We start from the raw sequence: 13,935 nt of genomic DNA on the forward strand, positions 1-13,935 counted from the left end.
ATCCTGCACTCATGACACACAAGACCTGAAGAGAACTCTCCCAGGAAAAATCTTCAAACAACTGCAGCTCAGTCTGGTGCCTGTCAATGACCTGCTAAAGATGAACCGTAACGTTGACACTGAATATGCGAAGGCTGACTTTCACACTTGTGACTGTCACCTGAAAGTCAGTCGCCGTTTTACTGACACGTTACAGTCACTTGATAGTTACCTGATTGTCAGCCGTGGATAATCCAAATGAAGCGTGACTGCATCACCATGTGACTTGAGAATTGCAATGTGTAAATTATAACCTTAACAGTGGGATCAGTGTGAAAATGATGCCATGTGTGGGAATAGGAAACAGAGCCATTTTCGTGCTGTATGAGTAAGAATAGAAAGACTGCACAGTTTTGATAGCAGCGAAGCCATCATCCTATCCTCAGCTGTACTCCCCAAGCACCTCTCACCTCATGTATTACTCCCACGGCCTCCTCCACTAAGATTAGCACCTCAGTGTCTGTCACCTTGCTTGAGAGCACTTCATTACTCTCTAATGTTTTGGTGTTTATCACTTTCCCTGCCTATCTTTGGTGGGAGCCCTTGTCCCCTGGAAGATCTACTGCAGTGCTGTTGTCTCTCTGACACAGTTAGGTTCAGAGTACTGATGTACATGTCAGAATGCAGAGCTAATTCCTCTTCACTGAGCTGCAAACAAGCCAGAGACACAGCCGCTGCATGTGGTAAATAAGAAGGCCAACAGCGGTAACACCACAAGTATGCTTAATGATGGATTTGATCAGGCTGTGGAGTTGCCCCAAGGCTGGATTGGAGAAGTGGTTGGGTGGGTTAAGGGATGGGGGTAGGGGGTGCATATTAAAGAGTAATGAATCACACACTCAGTCACAGGGTCGCCGACTATGAATGTGCTCTCTGTTGGTTTTCCTGGAGCCTGGAGTTTACTAACTGATGACGCAGGCTGGACTTGATCAGAGACATGTGTTGCTGCGGACTCAATGCCAGTGAGAAGCATAGCGAGAGAGAGAGGGGAGAGGGGGGAGAGGTAGAAGGATGGATGGCGCCTGAGTTCTCTGCTTTTCCTCTGTGTGTCCTAATGGGCATTGCCTCACACTGGGGCTGACGGGACGTGAGAGGAGAAGGAGGGAGAAAATAAACCCATCTTCTACCCTGGGACAGGAAACAAGAGATTCTCAGAGAGTATCCTGACCCAGCTTTCTAAACCATCATTACTCCCAAATTCTTGTGTGGCATCTCAACTAGCTGAGGAGTTGTGTGCCTGCTGGACACAAAAGCGACCCAAAAAGAAATATTCTTTTGATCTTAACAGAATAAAAAATAAAAGATGATCATAATAATGCAAATACGTCTCTTAACCAAACAGAGCTGTGCCTCGACACGGCACTGCTCTGAGCTAAAGGCTAACATCACAGCAACAATGCTAACGTGGAGATGTTTAGAGAGTGTGTTTACTGTGTTTACATCTTAGTTTAGCATGTAAACATGCTAACATGAGGCTGTTGGGAATTCAATTAATTAGCAGTTTGTTGGCCTTAAAGCAAAAAAAAATTACATCATGGAGGTGCTTTCATTAAAAAACTACAAATGTTAATCTCATGGTGGCACTACAGTAAAAGTCAGAGGATCTGTATAAAATGTAATGCCCATCTACATTTATAATTGAGATATTTCAGTCCGTCTAAAGTGGTTGACTGACCAAACAACAGTCCAACTTTGTCATCCATAAAGCCACACTGCTATCACCCTCACATATGAAGCCCATATGTAAGTCTCCTCTTCACCTGACAGTGGAGGAAATATCACCTGCTCTCTACACTGGAATGCACCTGAGCATATTTTCCCATACAAGGTGCAAAAGGACGTTGAGCTGTTGCCGGAGGCTGCGACAGTGTATTATGAAAGAGGTAATGTAGATTTGTGCCCACCTGTTGGGACATGTCACTGTGTAACAGTGTGTAAACAGCATCACACGGTGCGCTGGGAAACAGATTGTCTCCCCACAGGTTTCTTAGCTTTCAAGGTTTTGGTTTATTGAAATTTAGAAACCTGTGTGAGAAAGGGGAGAACCACCTACCTGGGCAAGCTGGATCATGCCATGATTTTATGTCTCACACACATGAATATCACTGACAGGAAGAGGACTGCTAATTGAGTCATGGTAGTCTGTAGCATGTTATTTCCCAGGAACAGCCTCGCAAGACCAGAGTCTTAAGGGCACAACAGTGCAAGAGCTGGGTATGTTCTGAGCAGGAATAGGAGTGTGGTTTGTCATTGTTGAAGGCTGAGGTGTCGAGTGCTTCCCATTTGTTCCAATGGAGATCAAAGAAAGTTCAGACTTGAGGCAGTGCGGCCCAGGAACAGATGTATGGCATCAAAACACTCCTGCAGATAGTAAACACCAACAGTCTACTCCATGTACACACACACTCACACACAGACTACATGCAGCAGCTGTCATATTGTCATTAATCACCACAGATGCTTTTACACTGTCTCCAACATCCTCAGATGCAAAGACACAAATGTAGGTGATCATGCAGGCGCAGATATTGAGGAGTGCTCTTCTGTGTGGGAGGCCTATGCAGCAGCTGGTTATGATGGAAAACACCCGGCACTCCCACCGACACCCCACAGGCTGTCCCTGTCATTGTGACGCACCAAGGGCTGCTGATTCCCCAAACGGCTCCGAGGCTCCAGACCTGGAGGAGAGCGATCTATTCATCTGCAGTCCAGCTTTCAAACAACTCCAACCAAACAGAGAACCACTTGATTGTGCACAGTTGGTTCCCAAACAATAGACACACACACACACACACACAGGCGGGTAAGCAAGCACTCGCGCAATCCCAAATCTATGCACGCACACAGACTCAGTTCTGCACATGTTGAAGCCATTATCCTGTTGCTTGTTAAGTCATTACTCTATAGCTTGTTATTTTCTCAAGCAAGAGAAAGCAATCTATCCACGAAGGAGTGCTGAGAGATTTGCCACCCGACTGAGCCTTGGGATATGGGAAGTTACCCTGAAATTTGAGGAATGTGGTGAGGTCTGAAACCTAAGGAACAGGAAAAAAAATCATCTTCTGGAACAGAGAAGCTTGTTTCCCGGCGTCTCCAGGTTGTAGCTGCAGCCAAGACTGTATGAAATGTCCACAGGGAGAGAGTATTATAGATATTACTGATGACAGTGCAGAAAAGTTTCAGTCCACCAATGGGACACGGAGGAACTGACATAGTCCGAGAGCTTTGACATATTCACGGTGGATCTCAGACATCTGGTTTCCATTTCCCTCCCTTCCCAAGACAGTGAGTGCTGGCAGCGGGGCTTTTCAATGAAATCGTCTATTCGACTTCCTGTGCTATCAGTTTAGCATAAGTGTGTGCAGCACAAAGGGTAATGAAAACGATGCTCAACACATAGGCAGTTATTAAAGTGAACTGCACTGCTTTCCCTCTAGGTTTGGGTTTCTTTTTTTTCTTTCTTTCTTTTTTTTTTTTTTTTTTTTTAGTTCCCCACCCCCAAGCCCTGATGCCACCCTCAGGGTTTATTAGCAGGAAGACCCCATGAGCAGCCATTTTCACAGCATCCTCTCCACTCACAAGGAAAACCTGCGAGCCAGCACACTCTCACCACACTGCTAATGAGTGACACATGCCCCCTAGCTCCGCCGCTGACACCTAAGATCAAAGCCCTGGAAGAGAAGGTCCAAACCCAGACCCCTTCACCCCCCCCACCCCCATCCACCTCCTCTTTGACACCCACGCGATATGTCTGAGGGCAGCCAAATGGTGACACACCTGTCCTTTCTACATTTAACACAAGCAGCAGCAGCAGCAGCAGTGTGGCTGTCTTGTGCTTCCATTCACAGCGCCAACATCAGGGGCGAAGTAATGTGTATTCCAGCTGTGGATGATAAGAGATCAGATAACACCAACTAGATGTGTTGCATGTCAGTGTGAGAGACATAGATGATACACTGTTACACTGTTCAAATCTATTCATCTGCACTAAAGCCTGTGGGCGGACAGATTAAAGCAGGAAATGGAATTGTGGAAACCTGATTGCAAAAGTCTGGATCAACACTGGATCTCTCGCTCCATGATCCCCACAGTCCGCTTCATTAAATCAATTGCTTCACCCATCTCCAGCTGAAATACTGTCCAAGCAGTTTCCATAGTGCTGAAGGGCGTCAAGAACAGAGCTGGTAGACAGAAGGAGTGAAGGGGAGGGGGAGTTAGCCAGGGCAAAGGCAGGAAATCCCAATGCAGCATGAACTATTTTCCTCCATAGTTCCACCAGAACAGCTCTTTGTACCAGTCCCCCGCCCCCCTCTATCGGGCCTCTGTCTCTGACAACCATCCACTGCTGTTCTACGAGGCAACCACACCACCACCACCACCACCACTGTGGAAAAAAACAATCCAAACCTCTGTCACACACACACACACACACACACACACACATGTACACAGTTCACTCGTGGGCTGTTACTCAGCAGTGCTAGGGGTTGTGGAGTGGGGATCAAAAGCTTGGGGTTCCCCTCCATCTCAGTCCAAAGTCCCACTGTGGTTAGGCTATAGACAGAGAGGCACCTTACTTTACACAGAGCCCCCAAATGCAAAAAACATTCAAGTATACAAAGAAAGAAGCACACAACTGCACCAAAATCTTGCTTCACAAATTCAGCACAGGAGGGAAAAACGACCTGTTGCAAATCGAGGCCTTTTTCTTTCTCGTTCTTCTCGTCAAACATTCCTTGGCAGTAACTCTCAATCCCCTCACAGTATCACTTGATCATCGAGGACACACATGCTCTTCATGTGACTCCAATGAGAAGATGGTTCTGCGGAGGCATATCGCAACAAAACTCAGTTGTGTGCGCGGCTCTCATTTCACAGTGACACACATTCCATTTCATTAAGACTGAACAGTTGGAGGAATGAGAGAAATTCAGGTCAGTGACACTCATGAACAACCGGGAAAGCAAATATCAGTGTTTGACTCCCTGCCACGGCAAAATACCCACTGAATGTGTGTTTCCATATTGCAACATCAAATCCAGACACAGTGCTGATTTGTTGCAGAGCCAGAACCAGGCCTGTGATTGACTTGGATTTATTTTATGCACCAGTGAGACCCCATGCAAAGACAGAGAGGCCTCCAAAAAAAGCCCACGACGGGACAAATTCAAGGCTGTAGAAGAAGCAAGTGTGAGTGTATGGTGGGTGGGAGTAGGCAAGGCACCTTGCAACAGCTGGTCTGAATTATCCTTGGGGCTGGGGGTAGTCAGCTCAGGGAGGTGGAGGGGAGGCTAGGAGACTCCTGGCGCCAGGATCGGGCCAGCAGGTCAGGGAGGATGACGATTACCAAAATACTAGCAGGCAGCCATAGCCCTGCAGAGAGGGGGTGTTCCTGGCTCACACCGCTCACAGCTACAGGATGGGCAGACGGGTGGACGGCCATGTGTGTGTGTGTGAAGGGGGGGAGTGTGTATGTGTGACACAGGAGAGGGACGCTCCTACTTCCACTTCCTGTGAGATAGCCCCTTCCTGTCACTGAGAAACACCATGTTAATAACTGTTAGGTGTAATGACCCTCATTCTTTAACGGAACACAACCAGACAAGTTTACTAGGATTTATATGAGCCTGACACTGACTTTAGAATATAAAATGGTCCTTTCAGAAAGTTTTATTTAGTTAAAAGTAGCTTTTGTTTTGTTCCTGATAGATTACCACAACCAGCTGTTTGCAAGGTGCAGTTCACTCATAAGGTTCCTTTTGTGCTTCCTCTCAGCCTGAGTTGACCACATGTGAACAGATTTAACTGCAATGTTACTTGGTGGTATTATAGGAGCATGGCTCCCTCTGCTTGTGAAAGTGTAACACTGCAGAGATAAAATGTCATGGAGAATGTATAGTTTGTCTATGAACATATCTTTCTTTAAAGATTTGTCTGTTTGTAACGATCACTTGTCAGGCTTATTCAGGAAAGAACAAGAGAAGCACATTGTATTTGTTAGTGTAAGTGTTCTATCTAAAATGAACAAGAGGCCAATAAATGTAGTTTTGAAAAAAAAAAAACAGGACAATACAGTTTTTTTTAAAACTATGGTAACATCTAATTAGAAAATCTACAGTTATGTATTCATTACTTTATTCACTTTGTTGTGTTTCAATGAGCCAATGCAAAAACCTTACAGGTATAAGCCAAATGATTCTTTAAAGAATCTTACTTAATCAATGTTTTGCTTGTGTCTTTGCGATGGGTTTTGTTACTGTGACCAGTTCACTTTTGTTAACATTCTCATTAAACTCAGAAAGGTGAATTAATTAACAGCCTGTTTGTTCAATGTAAACAGAACTTAAACAAGATGTAATTTGTAATTTTACAGTTTCTCTGTTAACTAGATACAGTACATGTACTTCACCTATTCTCACATTCAGCTCTACTTGTACCTCATCCCAAATAAAATATAGTAACTGTTTTTGTTATGTGTTGTGCGTGGTATGAAAATAAATACTGTATTAAACTTTTAAAACACCTTTCAGGTCACATGTAGTGACTGAATACTGGACATGGCCTGAAAGGTCTAAATGATCTTGATAAATACTTGATAAATACTTGAAATTACAATATATCAGTGGACATCAATGGCAATGGGGACACAATGTTTCATTACATCCAACAGTTGTGTCAGGGCAGGTTAGATCTGAGTTCTAAATAAATTGAAAAGAAGTTTAAATACCCTTGTAAAACTACCAGAGATAGACCTATACAGTATTTTGTTGGCAGACTAATGGAAGGCTGGAATAAAACCTCAGACCTGCTCTTTCTGAACAGGCCCTTGGTATTCCTGATATGCTAGTTGGGGGTCAAACGTCACATCCTTATTAGATCAAATTCAAGCTTCCATTTCATGAGGTGTATATTCCTGATCGTGAGCTCAGCGAGTTAACACCAGATCACAATGTTGCTGTGTTACAGCAAACCACATTTTCACCTCCAAGTAAAGGTGGAGCTATATTATTAGACCTTCAGTTGAATAAACATCACGTAACGTAAAAAAAAAAATGTTCCAACACTTTCTGGGCAGTGAGGAAAAAAAAAACCCCACATGACCAACTGAGGCCAAAACAGGAGTATTACTCACACAAACCTTAAAAAGATCTAATCTCACACTTTCTTTCCTTTCTTTTGTAGATGCTTCCTCTTCCTAGTCTGGGTTTCTGCTGGTAAATCACTCCAGGAGAGATGGATCATCAAAACACTAAACATTTTTATTTTGACATGGAAGAAAATAAAGCATGAGTGAAAACTACTGCTGTAGTGTATTCCATTAAGAACCAAAAAGTTGATGAAATAATATCATAGTGTTGGCTTTTAAGCCAATTAATTAATTAAGTCAGGTTCCCCTCCTCTAAAACAAGAATAAGTAATTTACATTTCTCCTTAAAAAAAGATTTTCAAAGTTAATGAGGATCCCTATATTTCAGAATATCACAATGTAGCTACCACAGTATGAATAAATATATATAAAATACACACATGTTATAAATACTGCCATCTCAATGGCAACAATGTGTTCTGCAGAGAAAATTGGGACATGTGATTAATGCTCTGTGGCAGTAGAGGGCACCATTGGTCAGACTCCCAACAGCCTCCACCAAAAGTACAAATTTGCTGTTCATTTTCAATCCTGTTTTAATTGACATACAGTTGAAACCAGTAGTAAATATTTGCCTCTTCATATCTAACTTTTCTTAAATTCTTAAATTCTAATTCTGCTGATTCTTTCACCTCTGTTTTTGCATCAACCACAGGTAAGAAGACTCCTCCTGAGACTCCAACCTCTGATGTTCACACTATTTTGGAACTACCAATTAGGAGATGAGAACAGACTGCTAACACACTGTCGTATTGTGCGCTAAATGCAGCATGAGTGAGGAGGAGGACTGAAACATACACACACAGTGCCAGCTGTCCAAGTGTCTGGCCCGCTGCCGGGAAGTAGCACTTCTCTGAATGCCAAGCTGATCTTTCTGTTACATCTCAGAGAGTGAAGAAGGAGCACAGGGCTTTCCCTCAAGACTCTCTTCACCTGCTCCTGCTCCAGCTTCCTACTGCTCAACATCCTGGGGCCCCACATAGCTTTGACTAGCTGTTAAATGTTGGCAGGATCTCTCATGGGCCTGGAGAGGAGGCTGAAGGTGGGACTGAGGCTGATGCCCTCTGCTGGCTGAAAAAACCAGAGTCAAGCAACAAATCACAGACGTGACAATTGCTGGAATGTGTTAAGTGTAAATAAACCCCCTATAATGCACACACAGACCGAAAGAAACTTGAATAATGGATTGTTTATGTCATGACAGAGAATGGCAGAACATCAGCGGAGACCAATACAGTAAATCTGACCTTTCACTTGGATGACAGAAGCACTACATGTAGATTAGATTTCTGTGATTACATTACTGTGATTTAAAAAAAAAAAAAAACTCTCCTTTTAAGCTTACTAGTCTATTGGATTGTTGACAATACAAAGAGAACACAAAAAATGGGATGAAGAGAAAGGGGTGACACATGGCAACAGCTGTGGGCTAGAGCCATAGGCTGTATCTACTGTCTATGGCCAGAACTAAACCCTGAATGCTTTGATAAACCAGGCTTAAACCTGGATTTTTCTCAGACCCCCCACATTCACATTCACACATTTATTACCACAATTTGGCTAAATTTATTTATTTTATTTGACATTATGAGAGGCAAAACAGTACAGTGTTATCAGTTTTTTATTCCTGAAAATAAAATGCTTTATGACTGAGAGGTTATGGATTGTATATCACATGTGAACATTTACACAATGAGCATGTGAATGAACACATACAAATACATTTAAAAAGAAAAGCAGTAATCAGAGGACTTATTTGTGTCACTGGATCAATAAAAGATAACTGTACTTATACATTCGAAATTAGGTATAAAAGCAAAAAGATATACACATTAAGTAAGAGAACAAACAATGGACTTTTACATACAGTGTTTTGAGAATTGTGATTTTCATTTGATGATTGTGAAAATGATTGAAACTGTGATCAGAAAGCACTATCCGATGATTTATCCACTACAAGCCATATTTACTGAGGACAAGATTCTCTCACTTCATAATAAACCATGAGGCCTGCAGTTATGATTGTTAAGTCGTAAATACAATTTTGTCCCCACCTCTGTGATACATCAACTGTGCGCCGCAGAGTTGTGCATAAAAAGATTTTGGTTTGGATGCTGTGCAGCATTTATTAGGCTATTATTGGACTAATTTTTGAATACATAGTGCTTTGAGAGCTGAGCCACAAGTCTCCTCAGTCTCCGTTCATGTATTTGTTTGGTGTCTGTCTCTCTCCTTCAGATGATTTTTCTCCTGCACAATCTGTGTCATTCTTGCAGTCTGCCTGGCAACTAAGTGAACTAATTGAACTCACAATTTGATGGTGTAACACATGTATCCTCAGTCAGCTGTGTCTCTCTCTTTCCCTGTGTTTGAGCAGTTGCCACGGGTGACAGGTGATGTTGTCTGCTGTGACAGAGGCGCACGTTGGTGTACGCATGAATGCATGTGCACGTGTGTATAAAGGAAATATACGAGGGCTCAGAGCCTGTGTAAACTGTGAAAGAGCTGCCACGCGTCTTGCTGAAATGCCTCTCATTGTGACAGCAGCTCTGTCTAAACAGCAATTATGGTCAGAGGCCGAACACTACCACCTGCATCCCTGCACATCTTTAACAGACCCCCAAGGGGACTGACAGTAAATTAGGTGAAGCTATGTCTACCCTGACAGTGAGATGCTGTAGGTCACTAACTGAAGGTCTTTCCAAGCAGCTAGACAGGCTTCCCTTCCAAGTCTATTTAAAGTCAAGCAGAGCAACTGAAGTCATGGCCCGCTGTTTAGAAACAGTGATTTCATTGGAACCTAAATACAAGAGATTAAAAACATGGAGGAGTGTCTTTGCATGAACAGTGCTATAGACCTGGTGGCTTTTAGCACAAATCCATTGAGGCAAATATGTATCACTGTGACTGTGATAGAAATCTGTCTGACATCAGTGATGTGGCGGTAAAAAAATTAGATTGATAAACTGTAACATTTTGTCCGTAATCATCATACAGGGAACATCCATCACTGTAAATATAATCTATGTAGTTTTCAGATATGTATTAATGTCTTTTTTCCTTTGAATGTCACTGATTTTGTATTGTCCATGTGTCTAAAAAGCTGTCCAGCTGTAATCCTCAAATAAAAAACAGTGGCGTAGCTTTGTTTACACTCCACTACATTCATGTCCATCATTACAAATCACACAACAAAGTGCTTGCTGTGGATTGTTCATCACAGTGTGTTTAAAGGAAGCCTTCGAGCTCCTGAGTGATGTGTCTAAGTGTCTGTGCAGCCTTGTTAACCCTTTGCTTCTGCTTTATTGGGCAGGAGGAGGGCTGCAGCGGGGCTCTCACTGGGATCCTGGAGTGCGTCAGATTGTCTGCGAGCCTGTGTTTGGATAAGGCAGCATGCCCATTGTCTCTGATGCCCCAGCTGGGCCGAGGTATGCCTCCATGCTCCTGAAATAGAAAGACAGCTGAGGGCTGCCATGCATACTGAGGGCAGGGCTGGCCGGGCCGGCCGGGCCCACTGACCCAGACCACAACTTAGCACAATGAGAGACGGGGTATTGTCTGGAGCCAGAGGCTAATAGCTGAGGTATCAAACCCCCCAAACAGCTCGCTAAAGGACTGATTAAGTCTGCCGTGTGTTATTGTTGCCTGTGTATGGGTGGATGTCAGCGGGAGGGTGGAGTGGGTGTGGAAGAGTAATTGGGGCTTTAGAGTGTGTTTGTGCCACGCGTCTGCCCGTCTCCACGTTGATGAACCGATGGCTAAGACCTGAGCCCACACAGTTGCTGCAAGGTATTGTGGGCAGGCACGAGGCGATTACAGAAATATCCACCAGCGATGAATGCTTTGATCCAAAATGAAACGTTGCTTCACCGCCCATTTTTAGGTTATTGCTATAGAGCAAAATAGGGAGCTTAATATTTGTTCTGTCAAGTGAGCAAGCAAACGTTATTTATGTAGCACCTTTCAAAACAGCAGTTACAAACTGCCTGCAGAGGGAAGAGTAAAGTAACAAGTAAAAGATACAGGCAATAAAAAAAACAAGGACACAAAGTGCACACAACACAAAATATACATTATAGTAACTTTTTTAAAGATGTTCTGATATGTGAAAAACAAATATTAGGGTCCCTATTTTGCTATATATATATATATTCATATATATGTGTGTATATTGAGAGTGAGCGAGAGACAGAGAACATTTTGTAAACCTCTTTTGGCAGTATTGTTTCTGATAAACAGTCCCACCTGTGCAGAAATTGAGCATGAAGAGAGATGTGACTGCATCGTATGCGATTAAACACGGCTGAGAATGACTGCAGTCATAATTCCCAATCTCTCTCCATCTCGCTGCCTAAGCCTGCTGGCATTCAGTGCATGATGATCTAAAACAACTGTGACCGACCCCCAGATCAAGTCTTGATGCCCAAAATGTCGGCTCCTCGCTTGCACATCACCAAACAGTCGGTCGGCCAATCCCCCAAGAATGAACTGAGGACTCTGTACCAATATTTTGGGGCTGAGGCCCACAGCTGGACCTCAGTTTGGTCATTTTAGATGGGTTAGGTAATTCAAAGCTGCACAAATGTCCAGTGATCAAAACATGAGCATTAATGAGCCTGGCCACATTAGGGTCTAAATGATTTTGAGGAACACTGGGGACGTAAGGAGAGCTGTTGCTCTGAGAAGTCAGCTGTTGCAGTGGGCTGCAGTATAGCGGTGCAGATAGATGTGCTGAGGGGGAACGACGCTAGCACTGCATACACTTCACTATGTGTTTGTGTGTGTGTGTGTGTGTGTGTGTGTGTGTTTACGTGCCGGAGTATGTGAACTTATTTAAAGCCAGCGGCTCCGGGGACTTTGGGATTCATCTCCTCCTCATGTGTTATCAGCATGCCAGCTTTTCAAATGGTGCACCAAGTGACACAGTACATAAACCAGCCTCTGCCTCTGAAGAGCCCCTTGTCCCAGAATAGCTCAGGCCCACTCTATCTAACTGATGCCCAAGAAAGTTTGAGCTATCACGGCAACACCTCTTAGACTGCCACGGGAACAGATAGAGTTGTCAACAAAGATGGCTGCCCCATCTTTTCTTGTTTCTGTGTGTGTGTATGTATGTGTGTGTGTGTGTGTGTGTGTGTGTGTGTGTGTGTGTGTGTGTGTGTTGAGAAAAGAGAGCAAAGCCTTTTTTTATCATGTTACAGGTGGTCCTGTCACCTTTTAGGGTTTGTAAAAGTTACAGCGTCCACGTTAGCTGTAGATGGCCTGTTTTCAGCTTATCTCCATGGCTTTTGCAGAATTCGGCGCAGCCAACAGTTAACAGTCAATCTCCCTATCAGGAATGCTGGACTCTGGCTTTGTCTATTCTGAGAAACCGTGGTCCCCTTTTCCCCCCCCCCCTCACCCTCCTCCCCCCTTCCCCCCGTGCTGCACTGTCACCCTGCTCTCATACCAGGCACCAACCTCTCCCCTTGCTCTGAAGGTCAGATCTGGTGGAGCCAGAGTGCGAGAGGCGCAGTGCTTATGCCAGAATTACTGGATACACAAAATTACAACAGCTACGTGTGACAACATGACACACAGCGCTGTCAGTGGATGGTTACCAGGACACTTAACATTTTCATCTGAGGGCCAAGGCATTAAAGTGGTAGATGTTGCTGCCTAATGGGTACGAAGAAACAATATAAAAAAATTTTAAAAAAGAGCTAAAAGTAGAATTTAAATCTTTCATCTCATCTTTTGACTGAATCGCAGCTCATGTTTATTTGTTTTAAAATCATATGAGGCACTTTATTTTCCTGGTAGGAGCCACGCGCCATGTTTCTCGCTATTAATATAATGTTGTGTATTTATAGTAGCATGTTTAATGCCACACAGCTCCTGAAATAATCTCCTCTAAGGTTGCATCCTCTGTGGCCACACACAATAGCAAACATCCCTGTTGGCACTTAACAACACAAAGGCTGCAGGGATATTACTTAGAGGCCACGATGAGTTCATGAGCATCAAAGTCACCTAAAGTGGGATGAGTTCATTTGTGTTTATCAGAGGATTAGGGTTGGATAAAAAACAATAACCCAATTCAGGATATGTGCTTAGGAGTACTGGCTGTAACTGTTTTTTCTTTTAATATTCTGTGCATTTAAATTAGTAGTTTCCCTGTGAATATTCCGTCAGATTTCCAGATTTTGTCGCCGGGTGTGGACACAAATCACTATCCTGGTAGAGACAATGATGCACTGCCCTTCAAAATCTATGGAGTGAAAAAATTCCCCCCTACAGGGATGCTCCTAATGCAACTCTCTCCCACTCCCTCGCAGTGTGTACAGTGCATAAAATAACTTGGATACAAAAATAGCCGGCTTGGGTTTAGCGCAATGACAAAAACGTAGCTTTCCTTTTGTGTCAATTGAGACAGGCGCTCAGCACCAATAGGCGTCGGAGGAGGTGGCATATGCTAATGAGGGACAAATGTCCACTGACCGTGACCTTGAGGAACACAGTATAAAGGAAGGCACATCTCACCAAGCTGTTATTTCGTTGTGATCGTCCTGAGGTCAGTGGACAACTTTTTTTGCCGTCGTTTGGTAGGTTGGTCATTACGCATTTTACGCGCGGGCTGACCGCCCTTTAAAACGTCTTACAGAGTCTTAATTTTACTCTTACCGGCGTAGTGATATTGTTTACCTTAGTTGGGAGCTGCCAGCCAACGCGCTGTGCGTTTCTAGATTTTTTATTCTCAAATGGTGATA

The sequence above is a fragment of the Lates calcarifer genome, linkage group LG12, assembly GCF_001640805.2.
Source record: "Lates calcarifer isolate ASB-BC8 linkage group LG12, TLL_Latcal_v3, whole genome shotgun sequence".
Lineage (NCBI taxonomy): Eukaryota > Metazoa > Chordata > Actinopteri > Centropomidae > Lates > Lates calcarifer.